Source organism: Cupressus sempervirens, chromosome 3 (genome assembly GCF_028749045.1).
Source record: "Cupressus sempervirens isolate cs-2001-9-10 chromosome 3, ASM2874904v1, whole genome shotgun sequence".
NCBI lineage: Eukaryota > Viridiplantae > Streptophyta > Pinopsida > Cupressales > Cupressaceae > Cupressus > Cupressus sempervirens.
The window spans coordinates 916119788-916132087 of record NC_143120.1 but is presented as its reverse complement, the minus strand read 5'-3'; positions in this window follow the sequence as shown (position 1 = coordinate 916132087).

The window sequence follows — 12300 nt, the reverse complement described above, 5'->3', positions numbered from 1 at the left end:
CAGGGAAGTCGATACCCGGTACCTGCAACCTGCATAAAATTCACGCATGTACAAACACAATATTCTAAGCTAAACAGGCAATGGCAGGAAGTGGTGCATCGTGTAGATCCCGACTAGCAGGTGACTACCACTCCCTTCCTTAACCATATCAGAAACACCATACATAAATAAAACAACACGCACACCATACACATGCAGTATGGGGTAAGTATCCATAAGAAACACATGGAATAATGAACCATTTAACTAATTATCATCGATAACTGAAACCATTGAATAATCATCATACATGCACGAAATATAGAGTACCAAGTAATCTCATCATATAATAAACTGAGTGTAAACATCCTCTAATAATCTCTAAAATAATGATACTACTCATCAAACATAAATTGGCCTAAAAGAGTTTGGCAAACATATCATAAATGTAGCTCGAAAAATGTAAACTAGGGGCAGGCACTACACCGAATGCTCCCAGATTTTGTAATAGTTTAAATCTCAGTTGAATAGAAAAGAAAGTAGGCATACTTGAATCTATTGTTCTTCCTCTTCTATTCATTGTATTTGAGAAACTTGGTTGAAAGGTTAAAGCTCGGCTCTCTGGTTTTAATCGTGAAAGCATTCACGTTAGATTTTACTAATTTATAATTTTTATTAGTTGGAGCTGAACTTACTCAGCATCCATTGTCTTCTTTGAGTGCCGAGCTAACTCAACACCTATCCTTTGTGAGCCGAGCATACTCGATATCTATTGCTGCTGACTTTTTCTTATCAAGTGTCGAGCTCCACTTTGTACCGAGTTCACTCACCACCTGTTCCCTGTCACTCGTCACCATCAAGTGTCGAGCTACCTGCCACTCGGCACCATCAAGTGCCGAGTAAAACTGGCACTCGACACCTTCATGTGCCAAACAACTTTTAAGTGCCGAGCAAAGATTTTAGGCTTAGGGTTGTGAGTTGAAATTTAAATTTTTAATATTTCTCACATGGTATCAAAGCTTTGAGGCCCCACATCCACATTGAGTTAGGGAATTTGTTTTCTTGGGATATTTGACATGGCAAGGGATGTAGGAAAGATATGGCAGCAACCACCATCCTTTAATAGACAGAATTATGATACATGGGAAAAGAAAATGAAGACCATTATGGTTGCAAATGATTTGTGGGAGTTTGTGATTAATGGATTCAATAATGTGACTGATCCAACTCAGTATGCTGCCCTCACAAATGCACAGAAGACTCATTTGAAAGAGTCAAGGAGGAAGGATGCTAAGACATTAAGTCTTATTGAAGCAGCAATGACAGAGACTGTATTCCCAAATATTGTAGCAGCAAATTATGCAAAGGAAGCATGGGATATCCTTGAGATGAACTTCAAGGGGACTGATAAAGTCCGTACTATAAAGCTACATAATATAAGGAGGGAATTTGAGAACTTTCAAATGAAAGAAAATGAATTAGTTGCAGACTTCAGTTCAAGGACCTCCAATGTAATTAATCAACTAAAGTCAAATGGAGAAGACTATCAAGAGCAGAGGATAGTGGAAAAGATATTGAGGAGTTTACCTCATAAATATGACCATTTGGTCGTGACAATAGAACAGGCAAAAGACCTCATTGTTTTGACAATGGATGAGTTGATGGATTCTCTTCAAACCCATGAGCATAGGATCAATACATCTACATCTTCTACTTCCCAAGAGCAAGCATTCAAGGCTCAGTCAAATCCAAGAGGAAGGAGGAGAGGAAGAAATGGCTCAGGTAGGAACTCCAGAGGTAGAGGCCGAGGAAATGGAGGACAAAGAAATGTTGCAACAGAAAGCTCAAGAAGAGTAGATGGAGCAAGTAGCTCACAAAATACTTCAAGAGGAGGTAAAAAAAACTACAACTCAAATAAGAGTAATGTAGAATGCTACTACTATCATAAATATGGGCATTACGCAAATGAATGCTGAAAGAAGTAGAATGATCAATCAAGACAAGAAAATGTGGCTAATGTGTACATGGGAAGTGGACCCAATGCTACTACCTTCATCATGTGTAATGTTGGTGAAGAAGGAAGCCCTAAAGTTTGGTACCTCGACAGTGGATGTAGCAACCACATGAGTGGTAATGAAACTTTGTTTTCATTCATTGACAAGAGTTTCAAATCTGAAATTAAAATGGATAACCATGGAACCCTACCAGTTGTGAGCAAAGGATCTATTATGGTCCGCACCAAGAAAGGTGAGAAAAGGAAAATACAAAATGTGTATTTTTCCCTTACTATGAAGCACAATTTGATGAGCATTGGTCAGCTCATTCAAAATGGATACAAAGTGATGGGAGCAAGAACCTACTTGCACCAGTTCAAATGACAAAGAAAATAATGTTTCCCTTAAGGGTAGAGACATGTTTCTCATCTCAAGTTTGTGTTGCACCTCACACAGAATTAGCTTTAAGGAGTGTGATTGAAAACCCCTCATGGTTATGGCACCTCAGGTATGGTCATCTTGGCTATGCTGGTTTAAATTTATTGTCAAATAAAAGAATGGTAGAAGGTTTGCCACGTATAGGAAATTCATGTGACAAGTGTGAGGCTTGTATTTTGGGTAAGCAATATAGGCTTCCCTTTAATTCTGGAAATTCTATGAGGGCTAGATATCCATTAGAGTTAGTGCATACTGACCTTGTCGATCCTATGCAAGTTACTTGTATCGGGGGGAGTACATATTTTATGACATTCGTTGATTATTTCAGTCCTAGGACATGGGTGTATTTCTTAAAGAATAAATCTGAAGCATTTGATAAATTTGTAGAATTTAAAGCTCAAGCTGAAAGAGAATGTGGACACTATATCAAGGTTCTTAGATCAGATAGAGGAGGGGAGTATACCTCCAATTCTTTTGTAAATTTTTGCAGGAAACATGGCATTAAGAAAGAGCTCACAGCCAACTATACACCACAGCAGAATGGAGTGGCTGAAAGAAAGAATAGGACCATTGTTGAAATGGAAAGGAGCATGATGAAAGAGAAAGGTCTCCCAACTGAATTTTGGAGAGAGGTTGTGGCAATAGCAGTTTATCTAATTAATAGGTGTGCTACAAAGGCAATCCGTGACAGAATTCCAATGGAAGCTTGGTCATGAATAAGATGGACAGTTGAACACCTAAGGGTGTTTGGATGTGTTGCATATGCACATGTACCTAAAGAGAAAAGGCGGAAATTGGATGACAAAGGTGTGAAATGCATTTTCACAAGGTACAGCCCAGAATCAAAAGCATACAGATTGTATGACCCATTAAACAACAAGATGATGCTTTCAAGAGATGTGGAATTTCTTGAAAATCAATCTTGGTATGGTTCAATTGATGAATCACCGAGCACATCAATTAAAGTGCCAATTATAAGTGAAGAGGATGCTGATGAACAGCAAGAAGGAGCAAATAGAAGAAAAGGCAAGCAGATTTAGACAGTGTCGAGCTCCTCTAGGCATGATCGAGTGTCAGTGTTGAGTACCAGTGAAGACCGAGCTAGTTAGCAATGCAACAGCAGTGACGATTCTGATCCCACACTCTCCTCCCTGTTACCAAGAAAGACCAAGAGTCTTAGGGAGATATACCAAGATGAAAGGTATGAAGATTATGATGAGAGTGTTAATTTTGCATTATTTTCTCATAGTGATCCAATATATTTCAAAGAAGCAATCAAGGAGAAGAAATGGTGTAAGGCCATAGATGAGGAGATAGATGCTATAGAAAGGAATGAGACATGGGAGCTAATTGAATTGCCTCCAAAGAAGCATGTGATTAGAGTGAAATGGGTCTATAAGACCAAATGCAATGCTGAAGGCAAAATTGATAGGCATAAGGCAAGGTTGGTAGTCAAGGGCTACAAGCAATAGTATAGAAGAGACTATGATGAGACATATGCCTCTGTTGCAAGAATGGAAACCATGCGTGTTGTCATAGCAATTGCAGCCCAACACAAGTGGAAGGTATTTCAAATGGATGTGAAGTCTGCCTTCCTTAATGGTGTATTGAAAGAAGAAGTATATGTGGAGCAACCACCTGATTATGAAGTTACAAATGAAGAGAACAAAGTATATAGGTTGAAGAGAGCTCTTTATGGGCTCAAGCAAGCTCCAAGGGCATGGTATGGTAGGATTGACTCATATTTAATGAGCAATGGCTTTAGCAAAAGCAATGGTGACCCACTCTTTACATCAAAGCAGCAGATGGTAATGTATTGATTGTTGTCTTGTATGTAGATGACTTGATTTTTACTGGTAATGATAAGGCTCTAATTGGTGAGTTTAAAGAGGCCATGAAAAGTGAATTTGAAATGACAGACCTAGGTCTCTTGAAATACTTTCTAGGCATAGAAGTAAAACAAATGCATGATGACATCTTCATCTCTCAAGAAAAGTATGTAGGGCAGATCTTGGAGAGATTTAAAATGCAGAACAGTAAGGCAGCCCCCACACCAACAGCAGTAGGTCTGAAGTTGAGCAAGGAAGACTCTAGCAAGAGAGTAGATCTAACATTATACAAGAGTATGGTTGGAAGTTTAATGTATTTGACTGCAACTCGGCCAGACCTAATGCATGCAGTAAGTTTGATTTCTAGATTTATGGAAACACCAAAGGATTCCCATTGGCAAGCGGGAAAGAAGATCCTAAGGTATGTGAAAGGTACCTAGGGATTTTGGATTTTATATACTGCAATTTAGATGATAGGAAGAGCACTTCCGGATACATGTTTCATATGGGATCAGGTGCAATTTCATGGGCATCCAAGAAGCAACCTATTATTGCTCAATCTAGAGTAGAGGTTAAATACATTGCAGCAAATGCAGTAGCATGTCAAGCTATTTGGTTAAGAAGGATCTTGACATATTTGAATGAAAGGCAAGAAGATGGAACCACAATTTATTGTGACAACATCTCATCAATTGCATTGTCTAAGAATCCAGTCTTCCATGAGAGAAGCAAGCATATTGAGATCAGATATCACTTCATCAAAGAGTTGGTGGAGAATGGGGATATCAAAATGAATTTTTGCAAATCTGAGCAGCAGCTAGCAGACATTTTCACAAAGCCATTAGGCATTGGATCTTTTGTACACCTAAGAGAGTGTCTTGGTGTAGTTGATGTGGATCAGCTGTGATCTTTGTTTGTTTGGCTTGGGACAAAGGGGGAGTGTTGGAATATTTAATATGGTGGTTGTCTTGCCCCTGGAGCCAAATGCCCACCTACCACCTGACGACCAGTGGAATAGATAGAAAACATGAATACAATAGGTGAGATTTTTCAAATTTGGAAATGAGAGGAAAAAAAATTTTAGGTCAGAAGACAAAAGGAATGTTTCTACATTCATTTTATTAAGAGCAGAGGTTTGTAGATCAAGCAGATTAGAGATAAGTTGCAGAGCTGAGCAGAGAAGGAAGAAAGAAGGAAGTTTGTGCATGTAGTTGCACGTGTTTCCCTTGTTCACTCTGTAAGTTTTTCATTGTTAGATTCATCTTGTTGAAGCAGTGATTGCTTCAAGCACCATTGTATGCAGTCATTAGACTTTCAAGTTAAAAGTTTATTGAAAGTTTGAAATTTTACCATTTTAGGATTTTTTTGGTTGAAGCCGAATGCTCCCAAATTTTGTACCAATTTAAATATCAGTTGAATAGAAAAGAAAGTAGGCATACTTAAATCTATTGTTCTTCCTCTTCTATTCATTGTATTTGAGAAACTTGGTTGAAAGGTTAAAGCTCAGCTCTCCGATTTTAATCGTGAAAGCATTCACATTAGATTTTTTCTAGGTTATAATTTTTATTAGTTGGAGCCGACCTTACTCGGCATCTATTGTCTTCTTTGAGTGCTGAGCCAACTCGGCACCTATCCTTTGTGAGTCGAGCATACTCGACATCTATTGCTGCCGACTTTTTTTTATCAAGTGTCTAGCTCCTCTTTGTGCCGAGTTCACTCGGCACCTGTTCCTTGTCACTTAGCACCATTAAGTGCTGAGCTACCTACCACTCGGTAGCATCAAGTGCCAAGTAAAACTGGCACTCGGCACCTTCATGTGTCGAGCAACTTTTAAGTATCGAGAAAAAATTTTAGGTTTAAGATTGAGTTGAAATTTAAATTTCTAATATTTCTCACAATAATATGTATAATTTTTTGTTTGATCTTGAACATATAAATATCCATGCCTACTTCATTTGGCGTTCTCTCACATGCACGAAATCCTCAATACATTTTTGCCAGAATCAATGATATTTTTTCAGCTCTTGTCGCATAGACTCAACAATAGTAGTTGCCTAAAAATGCTTTTTACATTAATGGCTCATTTGGATCCAGTGTGTAATAGTTTGTGAGGTATAAAAATTTGACTGCAGATGCATTACCAAGTGATGTTGTCAACAAAATGGCCAAAAATCCTAACAGCAACATTAAATACAATTGTGGTTATTTGCTTCTTTAAATTTGCATTTGCATGAATAATTTTTTTTAGACATAATCCAACCTGTTTTGAGTGTGCAGAGCACCGCAATAAACATATGTAATGTAACCTCCACTAGATGTGGCTTTCGAATAGGGACAACTGTGCAATACGTGGACCAAGTCTGTTCTCTCAAAAACATAATTAAAACCATCATAATCAACTTTCCTATACTGTATAGGTATCTGCAGCTTTATTTGAATGATAATCTGCAATAGACCTATTACAATGGCCACAAACATCGCTATTGCTCTAATCTCTTGCATTGATATCTATTCACATATTTGCAAATTTGGCCATGCCGAATTCATTTGTAAAAAAAATCAAACAAGAATGCTCCTCTCTACACTTCAAACTACCCCTGATTTGAAAACAGATAGTCAGGCTATGGTACTGTCTGGTTTCAATGCTTTAAACAAAATGAAATGAAAATAGATTGGTCAGATACAAATTATGTATTAAAGTGAAAAATAAGAAAAACGTAATGGTAAAGAATCTGGAATTGTTTGATCTTGATTTTTCCAATATAAATATTTGATAATCTAATCATATAGGCAAATATTTATGGAATTTTACTATAATGCTTCATACTTCTTCCACAAGGCAGGTTTCTAGCTCTACAGAGCTCTTGTTTCATTTCATTCTTATCGATATATGAAAGAGAGAAGAAGAATAAGGTTTTGAGAAAACTCTTGCCGCCAATGATGGAGAAACTTCTAGCCTTCATTCCTATTCAATTTTCTGTCTGGTTGTGCTGCACCTTTCACACCATTCTGGAGTTTAACGTGCCTGATTTCTGGGAATTCTCAACATCACTTTAGAGTCTTTTTCCAGCTATGACTGGGTCTTTTTCTCTGAAATGAAGCCTTTTGTGGTTCACCTGGAACCATTTTGATGAGGAAGTTGTTTTCTCCGACTGCTTCTGCTAGTTCTGATTTGTTGAATGACTGGGTCTTTGCATGTTAATGTGGCCTTTCTCCTACAGCTATAAGTTGTTTTATGGACTTAGATATTTTTGTTTACTTGACTTCATCCAAATCCCATGCTTTTCATTCATGACTGTAAATCACTTTGTTTTATTGTGATTCGGAGGTTCAACTTTCAAAGCCGCTTTTATGTAGTTGTGATTATCGGTTGGAACAGATATGTTTTTGCTATACTTCCTTGTAGTTGTATCATTCTTCAAGCATATAATTTACTTGTTCCCTGTAAATCATACCCTTAGCCTTGTGATTTTTGTTGCTAGCTGGCCTCTTTTATATTTTTTACATTCTCCTCTATATTGATCTTCCAACTTTTCATTTTGGGTATTTGCTGGACTCTCAGTCTGAAATCTAGGCTTCCATTGCTCAAATATTTAAAATGTCACTTATATTTTCTTTATAAATTTCAAATACTATGGCTCTTGTTCTGATATGCAGTAAATATTATGCCTTTCAGATTTATTATTTGCATCAAAACTCATTTTAAACCAATTCGCTATTACTACTGAATGCCACCATTCATAAGAATTTGCAAGATTTTCTGTGGAGACTTTATCAATCATGATTCTTTTGATTTGTCGGAACAACACTACAAGTTGATGCAAGTTTTAAGGCTGCTGTTATAAAAAAAAAATCTTGAATCTGGATTACTTGCAAGCTCTTGCTCACTAGTTGTTGAATTCTGAAAGGATTATGGACATATTGCTTTTCTTCTAACACAGTGTACGACTTCAGCATGACTTAATTTCTCTATTCTCTTGCACTCTTCATCCTGATGATGGATCACTGTGTGTGATCTGAAACGTTGATGCTAAAAAATTTGACACAATCAAATTTCAAAAAAATTTTGATGTGTTTCAGCATATGTGCTTTTATCTGTATGCTCCACTTCTTCAGGCCACTCATGAAATCACATAACTGATGAAACTTTGCTTTGATGGCCTTTTGCATATCTCATACTGCAGCAGATTACAAGTCTAAACCTGTCTTATATGTAAGTTTTTGTGATGCGCACCTATAGAAAATCCCATTACATTTTGTCCTTTGACTGCTGAATCTTCTCCAGAACTAAAACTGTAGAGTTTTCTGAGAAATTCTGATCTAGAGTTGTCATGAACTGAGAAACAAAATGTTCCTTATGCAATTTACTTTCAGACATGCAATCATCAGTTCTTGCCATGAAATGAGTGTCACATACTTCATGCTGCTCTACAATGTTTGGTAGGCAGTGATTGAATAAACAGCTATAGAGTTTTTTCTAACTTCCACAAAGCGTACTACTAACACCCAACAGTCTAGCTTGCGAACAAATATATTTCCAGTTTTTCTCCATAGAGCTGTAGATTGATTATCACTATGAAAACTGTGATGCACTTCACTTCATCTTGAATCATGTTTATTTTCAAGAAGATAACTTTCTCTATCTTTGGAGAGTTGCATGTTGTTAAAATATTGCTTCTGTTCTGATTCAGTACCACTACTATTTGATCTCCTATGTTGAACCTTCAATATCTGAGTGTCAAGAAATCTACTCTCTTCTTTCTTTCAGTATCACTCTCCAATGCTGACATGGTGTTTGTTAGCAGAATTCATTTGCTAAGATTCATATCATGGTATTCCATCTGACTACTACTTTGTACAATGCCAAAAATTGGCCCTTGTTTTCCCCTGTCAATACATTTGCATCTCATTCAGTATAAACTTTATTTGTTGCAGTTGCCCTTTTTTTATAGTTTTTCCCTTCAGATAATCCCTTTGATTCATTTGTGTCTACTTGTGTATTTGGTGCTGATTCATATTGTTGTCAAACATTTGCTTGTGATATATAGTTTCAGCAGTATCAGTCATTATTTCTTTGTTGCAATCTTTATATGAGCTTCTTCGATCTTATTTTTTATAGGTACGTTGAGCTCTATATTCCTTATGGGAGCCTACAGTTATATCCTCGTACCTATGAAAGATAAGATTCTGTATAGGAAACAATCATGTTAGTAATCAAATTTGATGTGATCATGATTGCCTTTGACATATTGATATATTTCTCCGTTTTATGCAAGTGCATGATATGACTATAGCATAGTTTGTTTGCACATGAGGTAAGGTGTTTCCATCATTCTTTAGATCCATTGGATTTAACACTCTGTAATGGCCACTCGTAGTTTACTTTTATGTTCTGATTGTCAAATTCTTTTAGGCCAATTTTATGCATTGATTAGTTTTAGAGATACGGGATTTACAATAATATGATATTATTTCATGATTTGGATTACAAATATATCGATTATAATTGCTTAGTTGATTTCATTTCACGTGTTGTTAATGATGTCTTGATAATTCCTAATTAGTGAATGTGGATTCTTTCATAACAATGTTAACATGATGTCTTTAATGATGACTATGTTTGTACTTATAGAGATGCATAATTATACCTAAGCATTTGATGTTAGACTTGTGATTTTTATGAGACTTACCTCATACTTGCATGTGTATGGTGCACATGTTTATTTTATCTTTCTATTTGACGTCTTTGATGTGGTTAAAGGAGGGAGTTGTGGTCACCTACAAGTCAAGATCTACATGATGTATCACTCCCTGCCATTGCCTATTTAGTTTAGATATATTTATATACATGTACATGCTCATCTTTTATGTAGGATGCAGGTACTGGGCATCGACTTCTCTGAATTGCCAGGATGAGCGTGCCCAATTACCAACACTTAAATGGTGAGAATGGAAAGATAATGATCAAGTCCAATCCCAGCCATAGCATAAAATACTTGTCCTACAAGGAGGACTCATAACAGACTGTCTACCCTTTTTAAAACTCGTGAATCTTATGTGTGTATGTTGTTTTATGAGTCTTTGATGAATTTTTTATTAATTAAGTCTAATTAAAAGATTAAATTAATGATTTAATTTAATGAAAAATTATTATGACATTTTAATATTTAATTATATTTAATTAATTGAGAAATTAATGAAATAAAAAAAATTGAATTCAAAGATAAAAGTTATAAGTTTAAATTTTAGAACATTATAATATTAATTTAATTTAATAATAATATATTTAGAGTTCATTTTTAAATATATGCTAAATATTATTATTATTTAAGTTGATAAATATTTTATCAATTAAGTTTTAAAAATATATAAAATGGAGAAAGATATTAAATTATGAAAAAATAATATAAGCTCGTGCATGAGATTCAAATATAGGAAATTAATTAAAAAGATAAAATATGTGAACTTAATAAATATATTTTAATAACTTAGTGTGCATGAGATTTAAAAGTTAATAAATTAAATAAAAGCAAAGTCAAGGGAAAAATTAAATAAAGTAATTTAATAATTCATTTGACGTGCATGAAAAGATAAAAGAAAAGATAAAGAAAAGAATATTTTTAATAAAAAAAAAATGATTTAAGTGTGCATGAAAGAAATAATTAAATAAAATAATTGTAATTTAGAACTAGTGGAGACAAAAACCTTAAAAGGTAATTAGAGTTTATATTAGAGGGTTTTTTGGGTCTTTTTTGCACACACAAGTTTTGGAGAATAATTCAGAGGGTTTGGAAAAGAAGGAAATTTTTCGTGGTTTGAAGGATTTTGCTTGCAGTAAAAATTTTCATCTAGCTATCAGAGTTTAGCATCGGTACAAGGTAGGGTTTTGAAATTCCAAGAATGTATTTTCAGTTGAAAAAGATTTATTTACTCCGTGTTTGATTGGGTGCTCAAATCTTGTTTGACATTGTATTTATTTTCTCAGATATGTGAGACTAAAATTTGATTCTTAATTATATTATAGAAGAAAATTGTAGAGAAAATTAATTAGATCAGTAAGGGTTTGAAATAAAAAGAAAATTAGAAATTAGAAATTTGACTGGTTAATTATATTTTTCCAATCAGACTTAAATTGCAAAGGTATATATATATATATATATATATATGTATATATATATGTATATATATATGTATATATATGTATATATGTATATACATATGTATATATATGTATATACATATGTACATATGTATATATATGTATATACATATGTACATATATATATACACACATATATATATACATATATATATACACATATATATACATATATATAAATATATGTATATACATATATATACATATATATAAATATATGTATATACATATATATACATATATATAAATATATGTATATACATATATATACATATATATAAATATATATATATATATATATATATATATATATATATATATATATATACATATATATATATACACACATATATATATTTTAAATCTACATATGGGAAGGTGTTGATAGAATTTGATAAAATTTATATTTTAAAAAAAATAAAAAATATAAATTGAAGAGATCTTGTTTTTGTGGAGATTTTACATATAAAAATTTATATTAAAAAATATATTATATAAAAAAAATGAATTGGGAGGTGGGGGCCACCACCTCCCCCACCCCCCTTTAGTCAAGCGACCTGCGGCTTGGTACACCACGGCCTGCTAAAGCACTCCACGACTACCAAGGGCAGACTGCGGCTGCCTTAGTGCAGACTGCGACTGCCTAACCGCAGCCCGCGGTTTTAAATTTCAATGTTTTGTTAATTTTTTTAATTTAAAATTATTATGTTATTAAATATTAATTTTATTAAATACTTTTTATAAATATTAAATATTAAGTTTATAATTATAGTTAATTTTATCAAATAATATTTATAAATGTTAAATATTAAATTTATAATTATTATTAATTGTATTAAATATAATTTTTAGAAATTTAATAGATAATTGATAAATGTTTGGTATAATTTTTATTGATAAA